Raw genomic sequence first — 14,699 nt, 5'->3', positions numbered from 1 at the left:
CAGATGCAGAATTTTCCCTCCAAGCGTAAAGACGTCATTCTGCGTAGATGCAGTTGACGCATGCGCAATACAGTTTCCTGCGTTAACAGCCATTTTGAGTTTCACTCGGGTAACTTGTTAGTAAAACACATAAGCAAGTTTTATTTTTCTAAATTATGTAGTGTAGTGGATGTTAATTTACATAATACGTTATTAATACAGTGTTACAAGTTATATGACAGGATCGCATCCAAACAAGTCTCTTTTATACGAGTCCTTGCTCCATTTATTTATTTATTTATTTGTGGGTTTGTACTGCGCTTGAATCGACTCCCGGAGAAGTATCTCTGCGCCCCATCACTATCATACAGCGTTATACTTTTAATGTAGCTCCACAGCTCAGTGTGGCTACGTTTACCTCGAAGAGAATATACATGTTGCCATTCTTTCTCCATCTGTTCTTGTTTAATTGACCAGACTAGCCGTTTGTGCAAGTTTTATTGTTCCTTCAGTTTATGGTGCAAGTTGATTTGGGAATATTGGTTATGTGTATTTCTCAGTAGTTTCCGCAGCCTTGAGATCTTTTGCTTACTAGCTGTTATTGGCATCTTGTATTGCGAAGGTCTTGCTTTGGGATTACTAAGGAAAATGTTAAAACCTGTTACAATATGAATGTCATAAATGATGGTATCCCAATGTTCTAAAAGGCTTTGTCCATTTTGCGTCTTGAGAGTTGGAGCACATATGGCTTTCTAGGATTTAAATGTTTTCTGGGGTATTCGGCCCCATTTTATTTGATGAATTCATTGGCTTGCTTCGTCCCCTCTGGATGACTCAATTGTCTTTAGGTGGTCGTGCCTTGTAATTTTTAATTGTAGCTCCATGCAGAGCGGAAGACGGTCACTCGCGGATAATGGAAGGATTTTGAAGCACACCAGCTGCTCCATGGTAGTGGTTGTCGTAAACATGTAGTCTACAGTGGTGACTCCTCTGAAGGTTTTCGAAAATTGAAGATTTAAATGACTCTGTTTAAGTGTATGTTAAATGGATTGAAGGTTATATCTGTTGGGTATATTCCATGGTTGCCCGGATGGCATGTTTGCAGAGTTGTAATTATAGGTGACTTAGGGCCAGATGTAGACAATTCATATTTACCGACTCTTAAATACCGCATTTTACCGATTCGGTATTTAAGAGTCGGTAAATATGAAGGGGGGAGATGTAGGTATTACAGAATCGGTAAATACCGAATCTTTAAGATTCGGTATTTACCGATTCTGTAAATACCGAATCGGTATTGCCCATTGATTCCTATGGGCCTTGAAGCCCATAGGAATCAATGGGCAATACCGATTCTGTAATTACAGAATCGGTAAATACCGATTTTAGCAAGGGTGCAGGGGGTGTCACTTTGACACCCTCTAGCACCCCAAAGACGGGCATGTTTGCCATGTGGCACACAGACATGCCCTAAGGGCATGTCTGTCTGTCACATGGCTAGGTGTGCATGCACACATGTGCATGCACACCTGGAATCAGTATTTTACCACCCAATTGGATTGGGTGGTAAAATACCGATTCTGTAAGGCCTTAGGGACTCTGAAGAGTCCCACCTACATCTGGAAGGTACCGAATCGGTAAAAATACCGATACGGTATTTTACAGATTCTGTAAATTTACCGATTCGGTAAATTTACAGAATCTGTCAAATCTGGCCCCCTACATCTCAAGATGCCAAATACCGGTCGGAAACGGCCGAATTCGGCCGTTTCTGACCGGTATTTGCCACCTACATCGGGCCCTTAGTGAACTAAAAGCATGCACTGCAGGGATCTATGGTTGATCTTATTTTCCAGGGACAGTTCACTCATCCTTTAGTGGTTGATAAAATAGGTACCAGTTGATGCCAACTGCTCTAAAGCGCTAAGAGACTTAAAACAGAGCCTGAAAATGACACCAAGGGACAAAAATGAAATCACTCGCTGTAGACTGAACTATAAAACTCAGCTTAAGATCAGAAAAAGCACCCTCCAAAAGGAAATATGGGCAGACTTAAGGGAGGCGGGTGAAAACAAGGACTTCACCCAGTTTTGGAAAATTATAAATAAACCATGCTTTCACGATTCAAGCTCCCCAGTCATCAGCTCGAACATTCTGCCGGAACAATGGATTGCCCATTTTAAATCCCTTTACAACCAGCAGGATGTTGACATTGGTGACGGAATATGGAGGGGGCCAAGGGCGGAAAAATTTGAATTATCCCTGGATGAAGTTCTTAAAGCAATCCTAGGGTTAACACGAAATAAAGCCCCGGGCCCAGATGGAACCCCCCCGGACCTATATCTTAGCAATACGGATCTTTGGGCCCCAATGGTAACGAGAGTATTGAATGCAGCTATCAAAACGGGCCTGCCGAGATCATGGTCCACTGCGGTGATTGTCCCGATCTACAAGAAAGGCTGCAGGGACAGCCCGCAGTGTTATAGACCAATCTCGCTTATCGACGTCTCTGCCAAGGTACTGGGGAGGGCACTTCTCAACCGTTTATTGGATTGGACTGACACCCATAATATCTTGGTGGACACTCAGTATGGGTTCAGAAAGGGGAGATCAACCACCGACCAGTGCATCAACCTGTATCTGCTCACTGCTAAGTATACGAAGGCATCTGAAGGCACCATGTATATGGGGTTCATGGACTTAGCAGCGGCGTTTGACAATGTAAACAGAGTTAAATTATGGTCGATTATGTCCAATCTGGGAATTGACCCGGATCTTATCAACATCCTGAGGGAACTTCACTGGAACACCACTGCCAGGGTCCGCTACAGCGCGGGGGGGGTGAGTACCGATCCCTTCCTGTGCTCGGGCGGGGTCAGGCAGGGGTGTATCCTGGCACCTTTTCTGTTTTCCCTCTATATAAACGGCCTGGAGAGTGACCTTATAGCACTGGGAACTGATTGCCCAAAGGTGGGCTCACGTCATCTGCCAGTACTTTTGTACGCCGATGACGCCGTCCTCCTAGCTCGGACGGCGGTCGGCCTGCAGCGCCTAATAAAGGGTTTCGCAGATTTCATGATGAAATTGGACTTATCTGTTAACATGACAAAATCCTTCATCATGATAGTGGGGAAGAAACCTCAGAAGAAATTTGTTTTTAAACTGGGGGATCATGTCTTGGATAGTGTTAAAACATTCCCATATCTGGGTCTTTTATTCGACGAGAAGCTAAAATTCGCCCCGCTGATAGAGGAGAGGGCGAGGAGACTCGTCTCAGCTAATGGAGCCATATTAAATTTTGCTCGCCGAATGGGAAGGTGGTCCCCAGAGCAGGTGTTGACCTTGTACAGATCAGTCAGCACCTCAAAGACTATTTACGGATCTGAAGTCTGGGGTTTCAGAGATGCTCAACTAATCCAAAGTGAGGAAGAGAAATTCTTTAAAAAGTTGTTAAAGCTTCCGTTGAGCACCTCCGCTGCAGTAATACATAATGAGCTGGGAATAACATACATAGCGGACTCGATTAGAATGAGGCCTATACTGGCCTGGATTAAAATTTGGATAAATCCCAATGCGGAACTATCCAGACAGATTATCCAGGATTGTTTGACGAAAGAAAAATGCCACCAAATTCCCTGGCTAAAATACATTAAAGATACTCTGGGGGAAATAGATGAACAAAGATTATTTTTGGACCCATCCTTGGTGGATATATACACTAGTCATTCGGTACAAGAGCAATTGCTGGACAAATTTAGCGGCAGGAGGAGGGAACTAGACTTTATTAAATCCTCGGTAGTAGCTCATTCGCTAGTGTCAAACCAAGTTGGCATGGAACCTTACCTCTTTTTATTACATAGTCAGCATGAGAGGTTTTTAATGACTCGTTTTAGGCTTAATTTGTTGCACCACAAGTTAGCCCATCCATTAGGGTTTACTGCAACAATTGAGCAGAAGGGTGCCTGCGGCTGCGACAATAGGTCTCCGCAGGACACCCTTCATTTTGTATTATTGTGTCCTTTTTTTAAAATACCTCGTCAAAGATTTTTAGTAGGGATTCTAAAAGACTCTAAAATAATCCATGCCAAATCTGCCTTATTGTTTTTGCAAAGAGCCACTGAAACGCGAACCCTATGTGCCATTATAAGCTTTCTTAAAACTGCTTTTAAATTGAGAAATACTAGGGGCTGTTGAATTTGGCAGGTTAGGGAGATTTTTACCATGTGATTTGGGGCCTTTTGTACGTTATCTGCACCTTGGTTTTATTACTCTCAAAAACTCTTCTTTTTTAAATGTGATGCCACTTTTCCCTTTTTTATGATAGGTTGTTGAGACAGTTTGTAATCATGTATTTTATTGTGATGTATTTTCATGATGGTTTTTAACCTTCGAAATAAATAAACAAACTGAAACTAGTGGTTGATAAAATAGGTACCAGTGAGTTGAGTAACAATAAACATCTGTTATTCAGCAGCATACCCTTCGAGGTAAGCAGGCACTTGGTTAATGCACATGTTTTGCTATTTGGTGCAATGTACTGCCAATGCCTCATCTCGGGAGATAGGTGGTGCTCTCTGGCACGAAATAGATAGTGTGCTATGCTGGTGCCTGTGCTATTTCAAGGATAAAGACTCTGTAGAGTGTATTGCATTCTCGCCAGTGTGCATAGGCATGAAGAATAAAGCAACAGTCTATTTTGTAGTAATTTAATCTAAGACCGGAAAGACCTGGATGGTGTTTTTTCCTCAAAATAAATGCATGCTGCTGATTCAGCAAAGATTTTCCAAATATTTCAGGGCAAAACAGATTCATGCGTTTCTATTCATAGAAGGAAAAAGAAAGATGCACATTCAAGTAATGGTTTGAATCTTACAATAATAAGTGAATCCAAAAATGTATTGCATTAGATTGCAAATTTGAATTTAAATGTGGTCATTTGTGATGGATAATAACTGAAGAAGGCAAGTCTGCTTACATGAAGGGAGAAGTGAGACAGGACACGTCCCATCACCTCTTTCGGTCTACATCTCCCTTTTGTATTGCAAGCCTCAGTTTGCTGCCCAAACCTGGAGTGATGTAAGAGGATGTGACCTATCAATAATTTTTACTGGCTGTGCCCATGTCGTAAATACTAAGGGAAATGGTTCAATGTGAGAGGTTATTTCTGGGCTACTCCTTTCACTGTCCATTGCATCCACAGTCAACGGTGAAGCCTTGCAGACCTGGTGAGAGGAGGTATAAACAAAGAGCATCTTTAGGAGACCTTCCTGTGTGTAAATATTAGGAGAAGGAGGATCGGCTCCATATGCCCCATTAAGGTCGACACCCAGCCAGGCTTACAGCTGTCTAATGCTGTGGAACCACACACAGCTACCACGAGCAGGAGACTGAAGCATCATGACTTACACAGGGCTCAGCACACTGCAGGAAACCACACAGAGCCAATCAAAAACATCAGGAGCTGCAATGATCGCTACCACATCTCATGTGTGAGGGCTCATCACAGGACATGAGACAGTTGGCTACTGGGTTGAAACCAAAGTAGCAGACATTTATATGTCACTTTACTTACTGCAGACCTGTTTTGACTTAATAGCTGGTAGGGGTACACTAATTCGTTTTCAAGTGGATTCAATATTGGGTGTAGAAAATCAATGTATAAGCATCTATACTGATGATAATATAAGAGCATACGGGAAAATAGGAAAGGTTGACTACATTTGATAATGATATGACCACTAAATATGCTTTCCTTCCCTTTTAAGGTCTGGCTTTAGCCAAGATCTTTTGATTTTAAAAAACATTATATGTAAAAAATACTTGCCTATATGGATTTTGAGCCAACCCGCGTCGTGCATTGGTCTGTTATTGTTACATTCACATTCACTTGTGTTGTGTCATTCATCTATTTCATACAGCATGGACAATGAGTCACCCCACTCAGACATTGTCTAACTTCGTTGTGAGCGGCGGGGCATTCTGCTCTTTCCCAAAGAGCACATCTGCACACAAAGGTGTTCTATTCAGTGACTGGAACTACTATGGCAATGCGTACACTTAGAGACTACAAGCTTCTTTTTGCTATTAGCCATTTTTAGGGTTGACACTGTGAGTGCATGCGCTAGTGCTTGTGTCTTACTTGTGAAACACTATTTTTTACAATAAAGGACTTGCAGCCTGCCTATTGCTTACTAATTGTATGATTAAATGTCACTCTTCTTTCCAGGGTGTTAATTGGCCCCTGCGAGACATGCGTCACTTCCAGTGTCTTCTGTGGCGCATGGACCAAGCACAGATTGATTCCTCCTGATTAGTGTCTATCCGCTGCTCAAGCTGTGATTGAGGTACTATTGTTTGCCATTATGTTGCTTTCCCCTTCCACCCACAACTTCCTGGTGTTGTTGTCTCTTTTCCCGCACTCAGTTGTGTCCGCATGGCTTGCGGTGGGGGGGCAGGTGGGGGTCACTGGGGTTAGCGGGTTGCGCGGGAGTCATAATGAAAAAAAATTACTTTGAGGCGGGTCCTGCGTCATCTCCGCTCCTGCTCTCCTGCCTCCGACAGGAACAGGAAGCAGGCAGCCAGGGTCTTCCCCCCTAAGCCAATGCAGCATTGTGATTGGTCTGAGCGCCATTACATGGCGCTCAGCCAGGGGCTGGAGAGGTGGGCATGTTCTCCATTCAAGTAAGAACCCACCCGGAGTGGGGGACAAATTGCCCCCTGCCTACTACTGATAAGAGAGTGATGGAGCGAGGTGGAGAAGCATAATTTTATGTACCCCTTGCAACGTCACACTTCCATAACAATAATTTGTACTAATGGAATGATACACGTGACTAATCAACTTAGAATAAGAAATGCACCTACACGAATAGACGTGGGAACTAATTTTGCTTGTGTTACAATCATAATTAACTAATGTGATTTTGTCATGTCCTAAACTAATGAGCAGCTTTAAGATAATGGAATGCGGTATAAATGTGCTTTTGTTTATGTATTATAGTGGCAAAATAATGGGATTAGGTGAGTATAATATGCTTAAGTGTTGCTTATTTGCTAGGTAACTACTAATAGGGTAAACTTTAGTAAGGGGGAGGTAAACAGAAGGGTTAAATTTCTTAAATTAACATTCGTTTGTGTTATTTCTATGATAGTTCGCATTTTGACTCGTGAGGCCTAAAAGAAAATGGAGTCACTCGATTATTGACTCATTGTCAGTGAAATTGCTCTCCCACCCTCGCAGCTCCACCATTAAGTGAGGTGCCCCTGCCCCTGCACTCTTGAGTGTTGGTGATCGAGGCCCTCCTCCACCCGCAGGTTTCCCTGCGCCTCATCCCTGGTGGTCCAGTGGACCTCTGTCTCCTTTCTTTCTTTCTGCTCCTTCACTCGTTTTTCTCCCCTTTCTATCTTTCACCTTTCTGCACCTCTGCTCTTTTGCGCCTTATTTCTGCCCATTTCCCTTTCTCTCCCTCTGCTCCTTCACTCGTTTTCACTCGTTTTTTCCCCTTTCTATCTTTCACCTTCCTGCACCTCTGCTCTTTTGTGCCTTATTTCTGCCCATTTTCCCTTTCTCTCCCTCTGCTCCTTCACTCGTTTTCACTCGTTTTTTTACCCTTTCTATCTTTCACCTTTCTGCTCTTTTCTGCATCTCTGCTCTTTTGTGCCTTATTTCTGCTTATTTTCCCTTTTTTCTTTATCCCTTCTTTCCTCCCTTTACCTTTTCCCGCCGCTGCTGCCCCCGCGGCCCCTCCCCCCCCAGCACGACCGGCCCAATCCAGCTCCCCTCCCCGCTCCCGCCTCCCAGCTGTCCAGCCCTCCCCGACCCCTACTTAATGGCGGCCACTGCGGGGACAGGAGAGCAAGACCACTGACTCATTGTCAGTGAAATTGCTCTCCCACCCTCGCAGCTCCACCATTAAGTGAGGTGGCCCTGCCCCTGCACTCTTGAGTGTTGGTGATCGAGGCCCTCCTCCACCCGCAGGTTTCCCTGCGCCTCATCCCTGGTGGTCCAGTGAACCTCTGTCTCCTTTCTTTCTTTCTGCTCCTTCACTCGTTTTTCTCCCCTTTCTATCTTTCACCTTTCTGCACCTCTGCTCTTTTGCGCCTTATTTCTGCCCATTTCACTTTCTCTCCCTCTGCTTCTTCACTCGTTTTCACTCGTTTTTTTCCCCTTTCTATCTTTCACCTTTCTGCACCTCTGCTCTTTTGCGCCTTATTTCTGCCCATTTCACTTTCTCTCCCTCTGCTTCTTCACTCGTTTTCACTCGTTTTTTTACCCTTTCTATCTTTCTGCTCTTTTCTGCATCTCTGCTCTTTTGTGCCTTATTTCTGCTTATTTTCCCTTTTTTCTTTATCCCTTCTTTCCTCCCTTTACCTTTCCCCGCAGCTGCTGCCCCCGCGGCCCCTCCCCCCCAGCACGACCGGCCCAATCCAGCTCCCCTCCCCGCTCCCGCCTCCCAGCTGTCCAGCCCTCCGCGACCCCTACTTAATGGCGGCCACTGCGGGGACAGGCGAGCAAGACCACTGACTCATTGTCAGTGAAATTGCTCTCCCACCCTCGCAGCTCCACCATTAAGTGAGGTGCCCCTGCCCCTGCACTCTTGAGTGTTGGTGATCGAGGCCCTCCTCCACCCGCAGGTTTCCCTGCGCCTCATCCCTGGTGGTCCAGTGGACCTCTGTCTCCTTTCTTTCTTTCTGCTCCTTCACTCGTTTTTCTTCCCTTTCTATCTTTCACCTTTCTGCACCTCTGCTCTTTTGCGCCTTATTTCTGCCCATTTCACTTTCTCTCCCTCTGCTTCTTCACTCATTTTCACTCGTTTTTTTCTTTATCCCTTCTTTCCTCCCTTTACCTTTCCCCGCAGCTGCTGCCCCCGCGGCCCCTCCCCCCCCAGCACGACCGGCCCAATCCAGCTCCCCTCCCCGCTCCCGCCTCCCAGCTGTCCAGCCCTCCCCGACCCCTACTTAATGGCGGCCACTGCGCGTCAAAGGCAAGCACGTCTGCGCCCGTCTGCGACCAGCACCAGGAACCCTGGACCTCCGCCCCGCCAACGCTACGACCCAGCAGCACTCCACGCACTCAACCCAGGCTGCAACAACAACTGCAAGCTAGCATCACCAGCCGACACCCATGGACCCTTCAGCTGTCACCGCTGCCGGCACACCTGCAGCACCGCCAAGAACACGGATCCAGCACAACCCGCCCACAAGAACACAACCGAACCGAAGACCCTGCAATGCATCCTCCTCAAGGTCCGATCCCTCCACAAACACGCCACAGAAATCTGGGACCTCCTCGACAGCACAACCCCAGACGTAGCATTCTTCACCGAAACCTGGACCAACACCACCTCGGGACCGGACATCGCCATCGCCATCCCCCAAGGATACAAGATCTCCAGGAAGGACCGCCCCATCCACCCAGGAGGAGGAATCGCCATCGTCCACAAATCCAGCCTCCGCCTGAGCACACTCCCTGACGAGTCCACAGAACTGATGGAACACCTTCACTTCAAGATACTGGCCAGCCCCACCGCAGCCCTCCGAGGAACCCTCATCTACCGACCACCTGGACCCCGCGGACCCTTCGCCAACTCCATCACGGACATTATCTCCCCTGGCTATCGCATACACCAACTACACCCTGCTGGGAGACCTCAACTTCCACCTCGACAATCAACTGGACCCCAACACCACATCCCTCCTGGACAACCTCCACAACATTGGACTCCGCCAGATCGTGACCGAGCCCACGCACTCAGCAGGACACACCCTCGACCCCCTCTTCACTACAGGAAACTCCATCACCTTCAGCCACACCACCGAACTCCCATGGACCGACCATCGCTGCGTCCACTTCATCTTCAGAACACCCACCATCCACAGACACCAGCACCTGCTTCCACAAAGAAACTGGACCAAAATCACTGATGACCAGCTCACCTCCTCACTCAACAACTCCACCCCAACCATCGCGGAAAACGACGACCCCAACACCGCAGCCCGAACCCTGCATAGATGGATCTCGGACAGCACCAACACCATAGCCCCCCTCAAGAAAAACAACAATACCCGTGCCAAGAAAGCCAGATGGTTTACCACCGAACTTCGAGAGTCCAGGCGCACATGCCGCCGCCTCGAAAAGGCCTGGAGAAACACCAAATCCACAGAAACCCACAACAACTTCAGAGCCGCCACCAACGCCCACCATCAACTCATCAGAGAAACGAGGAAAAAAGCGATTGAAGACAGAATCTCCACCCACGCACACAACAGCAAGGAACTCTTCAGCATCATCAAGGAGTTTGCCCAACCCACCAGCGAGTCTACTGACATCCCTCCCTCACAAGACCTCTGCGACAAACTCAGCATCTTTTTCCACCACAAAATCAAGAGCATCTACGACAACTTCGACGAAGACAACCAACACACTGAACCCTCACCAACCACCCCCGATATCCGGAAACCAGCGATTGATGACTGGACAGCCCTCACCACCGAAGACACACTGAAGACAATGAAGTCAATACACTCAGGGGCTCCCACGGACCCCTGCCCCCACCACATCTTCAACAGAGCCGCCAACACCATCGCACCAAAGCTCTGCCAAACCATCAACCGCTCCCTGGCGACCGCCTCATTCCCCAACGACTGGAAACACGCCGAGGTCAACCCCCTCCTAAAGAAACCCTCAGCGGACCCCACCGACCTCAAAAACTACAGACCCATCTCCCTGCTCCCGTTCCCAGCGAAAGTCATCGAGAAAGCCATCAACAGCCAACTCGCCACATTCATTGAAGAACACAACATCCTCTACTCCTCCCAATCCGGCTTCAGAAAAAACCACAGTACGGAAACCGCCCTCCTCGCCGCAACAGACGACATCCGCACCTTACTGGACAAAGGAGAAACAGTAGCCCTCATCCTCCTCGACCTATCAGCGGCGTTCGACACAGTCTCCCACCGCACCCTAATACGCAGACTCTACGATGCAGGAATCCAGGACAAGGCCCTCGACTGGATCTGCTCCTTCCTCTCCAGCAGGACGCAGCGGGTCAGACTCCCCCCTTTCCTCTCGGACCCCACACCTATCACCTGCAGAGTCCCCCAGGGCTCCTCCCTCAGCCCGACGCTCTTCAACGTCTACATGGCTCCACTTGCCCCCATCGTCAGAACCTACGGACTCAACATCGTGTCATATGCAGACGACACCCAGCTCATCCTCTCCCTATCCAACGAGCCCAACACCGCCAGACGCAACTTTCGAGAAGGCATGGAAGCCGTCGCCAAATGGATGAAAAACAGCTGCCTACAACTAAACACCAACAAAACAGAAGTACTCATCATGGGCCCAAACCCCGACGCCTGGAGTGACACCTGGTGGCCCACTGCCCTCGGAAACCCGCCAACCCCCACAGACCACGGACGCAACCTGGGAATCATCCTGGACTCCGAGCTCAAAATGGACCGCCAGATCAACTCTGTCTCATCTTCCTGCTTCCACACCCTCCGCCTCCTTCGTAAGACCTTCAAATGGATCCCCCTCGAACACCGAAAGACAGTCACTCACGCCCTGGTCACCAGCAGACTCGACTACGGCAATGCACTCTACGCCGGAATAAACAAAAACCTCATCCGCAAGCTACAGAACATCCAGAACGCCGCCGCAAGACTGGTCCTCAACCTGCCAAAACACTGCCACATCTCCCAGCACCTGCGCACACTCCACTGGCTCCCCGTCGAGGCGAGAATCACCTTCAAGATGCTCACCCACGCACACAAGGCCCTCCACGGCACCGGACCAGCATACCTGAACAGCCGACTCAAATTCCACGCACCCCAAAGGACCCTACGATCAGCCCAGCTTTCCTACGCTGTGGTCCCCCGCACCAGAAAGACCAGATCGGTAGGCCGCTCCTTCTCCTTCCTCGCGGCCAAAGCATGGAACGCCCTTCCGCTCCACCTCAGACAGACAACATCGCTCCCCATCTTCGCAAGAAACCTCAAAACCTGGCTCTTCGACAGACCCCCTCCTTGATGGAATGGAACCTGCACCCCCCCAACTCCCCCCCCACCCCTAGCGCCTTGAGACCCTTACGGGTGAGTAGTCGCGCTTTAACAAACTCCTGATTGATTGATTGATTGATTGTGGTCACAAAAGAAATACGCATGCGCGAGCAAAGTCTGAATGCGAGCTGCTTGTGCCTGGAGTGACTACGGTTCAAGGACATGATGGCCTGGAAGTATAGATGGCTGCCAAAAGGATGAGCACAATGGTTCAGAACGTGGGAATACATGCTAACGTTGCGAGTAGAGAACAGGACTAGGCCGGACTTGGGCCAAACAAAGGACCCATTAGAAAATTGCGGACGGAAGGAAAATGTAATATTATGATGACGAGATGATGCTCATCCACCCCAAAATTGTCCAATGAGAACTCGAATTTAGGCTGAAAGTTACACTTTTAGAGAGATAGAGCTAGTGAAAAAGGTATAAAAAGTGCTGAATTTATTGAAGAAAAAACTTCTCTTCGATTTCTACCAGAGATGCTGCTGGAATGCTGATTTGCCTGAGACGTAAGACTCTGAATAATTTTCTAATTTCCTTTCACAGGGAGATGCCCTTTAGCTGAGATCTTAGCTAGGGATGTTAGGAGAAATAGTCATTATTTGGGAACTATCTGTCTATTGCTAATACTTGCTTTATAAAATAAAATGAAATTGTCTAATTTCGAGTTTCCTTAAATGAATCTAGCTATCTTGAATTTAAACTCTTATTCTTTAAATGTCGTCTTTTCAAATTAAGAAATAAATAAAGTAATAAAAATCTTAGACATGCTGAATTTGCTCTTTATAAAAATTAGATAAATGGAGAATTAATCTGGTCTTGAGTTTTCCTACGCCTAATTTTTTACTAGAAGATCCATTGATCTCAATGGTGGTGTGTCTAAATAAAATGTCGTCTTTAATGAAAACGATGGTAAACGCATCTACACTGCAGGTGTAAATAGTATAAATATTCAATTTTAGTTTTAGATACTCCACTATGATACAGCAGCTTTTCCTTTGATTTTCACCGATCCATGAGGTAGAGTGTAAGTGTTTATGAGTGATATGCAGTGTTATGGGCCCCACTAATGAGAATATGTTAGAAGTTATACTTCAGGGAAAGGTGCCATGGATTTAGAAATTATTTCCGGAGAAGCGCTGCATCATTAATTAGCTCGGTGGCAGAGCATTGGTTGCTATAGAATTAGCTAGCATTATGTATAAAGTGTCATATAAGAGTTTTGATGTACAAATTTATGACTAACATCTGTTGAGTTTGTATTGTGTTATATGTAGTCCTGAAAAGGCTTCCGAGTATTGCGTGAAGCTGGTCACTCTGTCTGCAGGCAGAGGAAGTGTGGCAATGAAGTCGCACATCGCATAGTCTGTTTCAAAGAAGTAGTATAGTCGTATACTGCTGTGGTATCGTCGTATATCACTGTTTAGGGACACTCCGTGTGAAAGGGAAAATGCATAGCGAGGACAGTCTATAAAATCTTGGTTTTCAAGTACAGGGATCATTGTGTATCCTGATTTAAAACTTACTGCTGGGAGAGTAATAGAGCTTAACCCGAGCTTGAGAGAAGGGTAAAGTAGAGGAAGTGGTGCTACTTTATTGGCGAATGTAAAATTCTGTGGGAGAGAAGAGGTAAGCGCTGTCTACTGGAAATACAGAATACTTGTGCGATTGAGAACATTCTATCACTTTGTTTAGCGAAACAGACGAATGGAGTTGTTTTGTGTAAGTTACTAACCGATTTTGTAAAATATCTTGTAAATACAGCTTCTTGAAAAAATCTTGTAAAGGAGGGGTCAGTCGGCGCTGCAGAAGCCGGCGCGCTGGTGACGTCAAAAGTGTCTCGCTGGGATTGGTCCGCGTGACCAAGACAGGGCAAAGAGCTGATTGGTGCATCACGAAAAGCAGGGAAACTATTGGTTAAGCACTAAGGAGACGTATCTTGTTCTAATTGGTACGCTAGTGTGAACCACGCTGTGATAGGTTGGTGTTACGGAACAGCAACAGAGAAGTACGCGATCTTTTGAAAGACAGGAAATTTACAGAAAAATGGATTACTATTACGGAGAGGAAAAGAAGAAACCTTCATGGTTTAACAAATTGAAAAATGTGTTTGTGAAGGATAAGGCGATAGTCACAAGAGAGGGAAAATTGCTTCCTCCGCCGAAAATGACTGCTTCCTATATGTTGTCAAAATATGGTTACCATACGTGTGTTTGGTTAGAGAATTGGGTGAGATATACCAGAAATGATGGTGTGTTCGCTTTACCGGAAGGAGGATCTTTTGATGTGGCAGTTTTGAGAAATTTGAGAGAAAATATGATGAATCTTGACCCGAGACCTAGACCGACTCAGTTTGAAGCTTTAGTTGAATGGGAGGATTAGAGGCATGAATTGGAAAGCGAAAGGTTGAAAGGACATATCAGACCAAGAGGTAGATTTCGAAATCTATGGGGAGATACACATGAGAGTAGAATGCGTAGATGGAGAAATGCTGATATGATATGTGTGATGGCATGTTTCCAGTCAGATTAGTGGATGATTATGAAGGGCGCAAATGCACTGAAAAGAGAAAAAATGTAGAAACAGGGAGAGAAGGTTATGGTGACAGTGAAACAGAGGATGCTGCGCTGGAAGAAATATTAAGTAGGAGACCGCCACCA

The sequence above is a fragment of the Lissotriton helveticus genome, chromosome 2_1 (assembly GCF_964261635.1).
Source record: "Lissotriton helveticus chromosome 2_1, aLisHel1.1, whole genome shotgun sequence".
NCBI lineage: Eukaryota > Metazoa > Chordata > Amphibia > Caudata > Salamandridae > Lissotriton > Lissotriton helveticus.
This window is presented reverse-complemented; position numbering follows the sequence as displayed.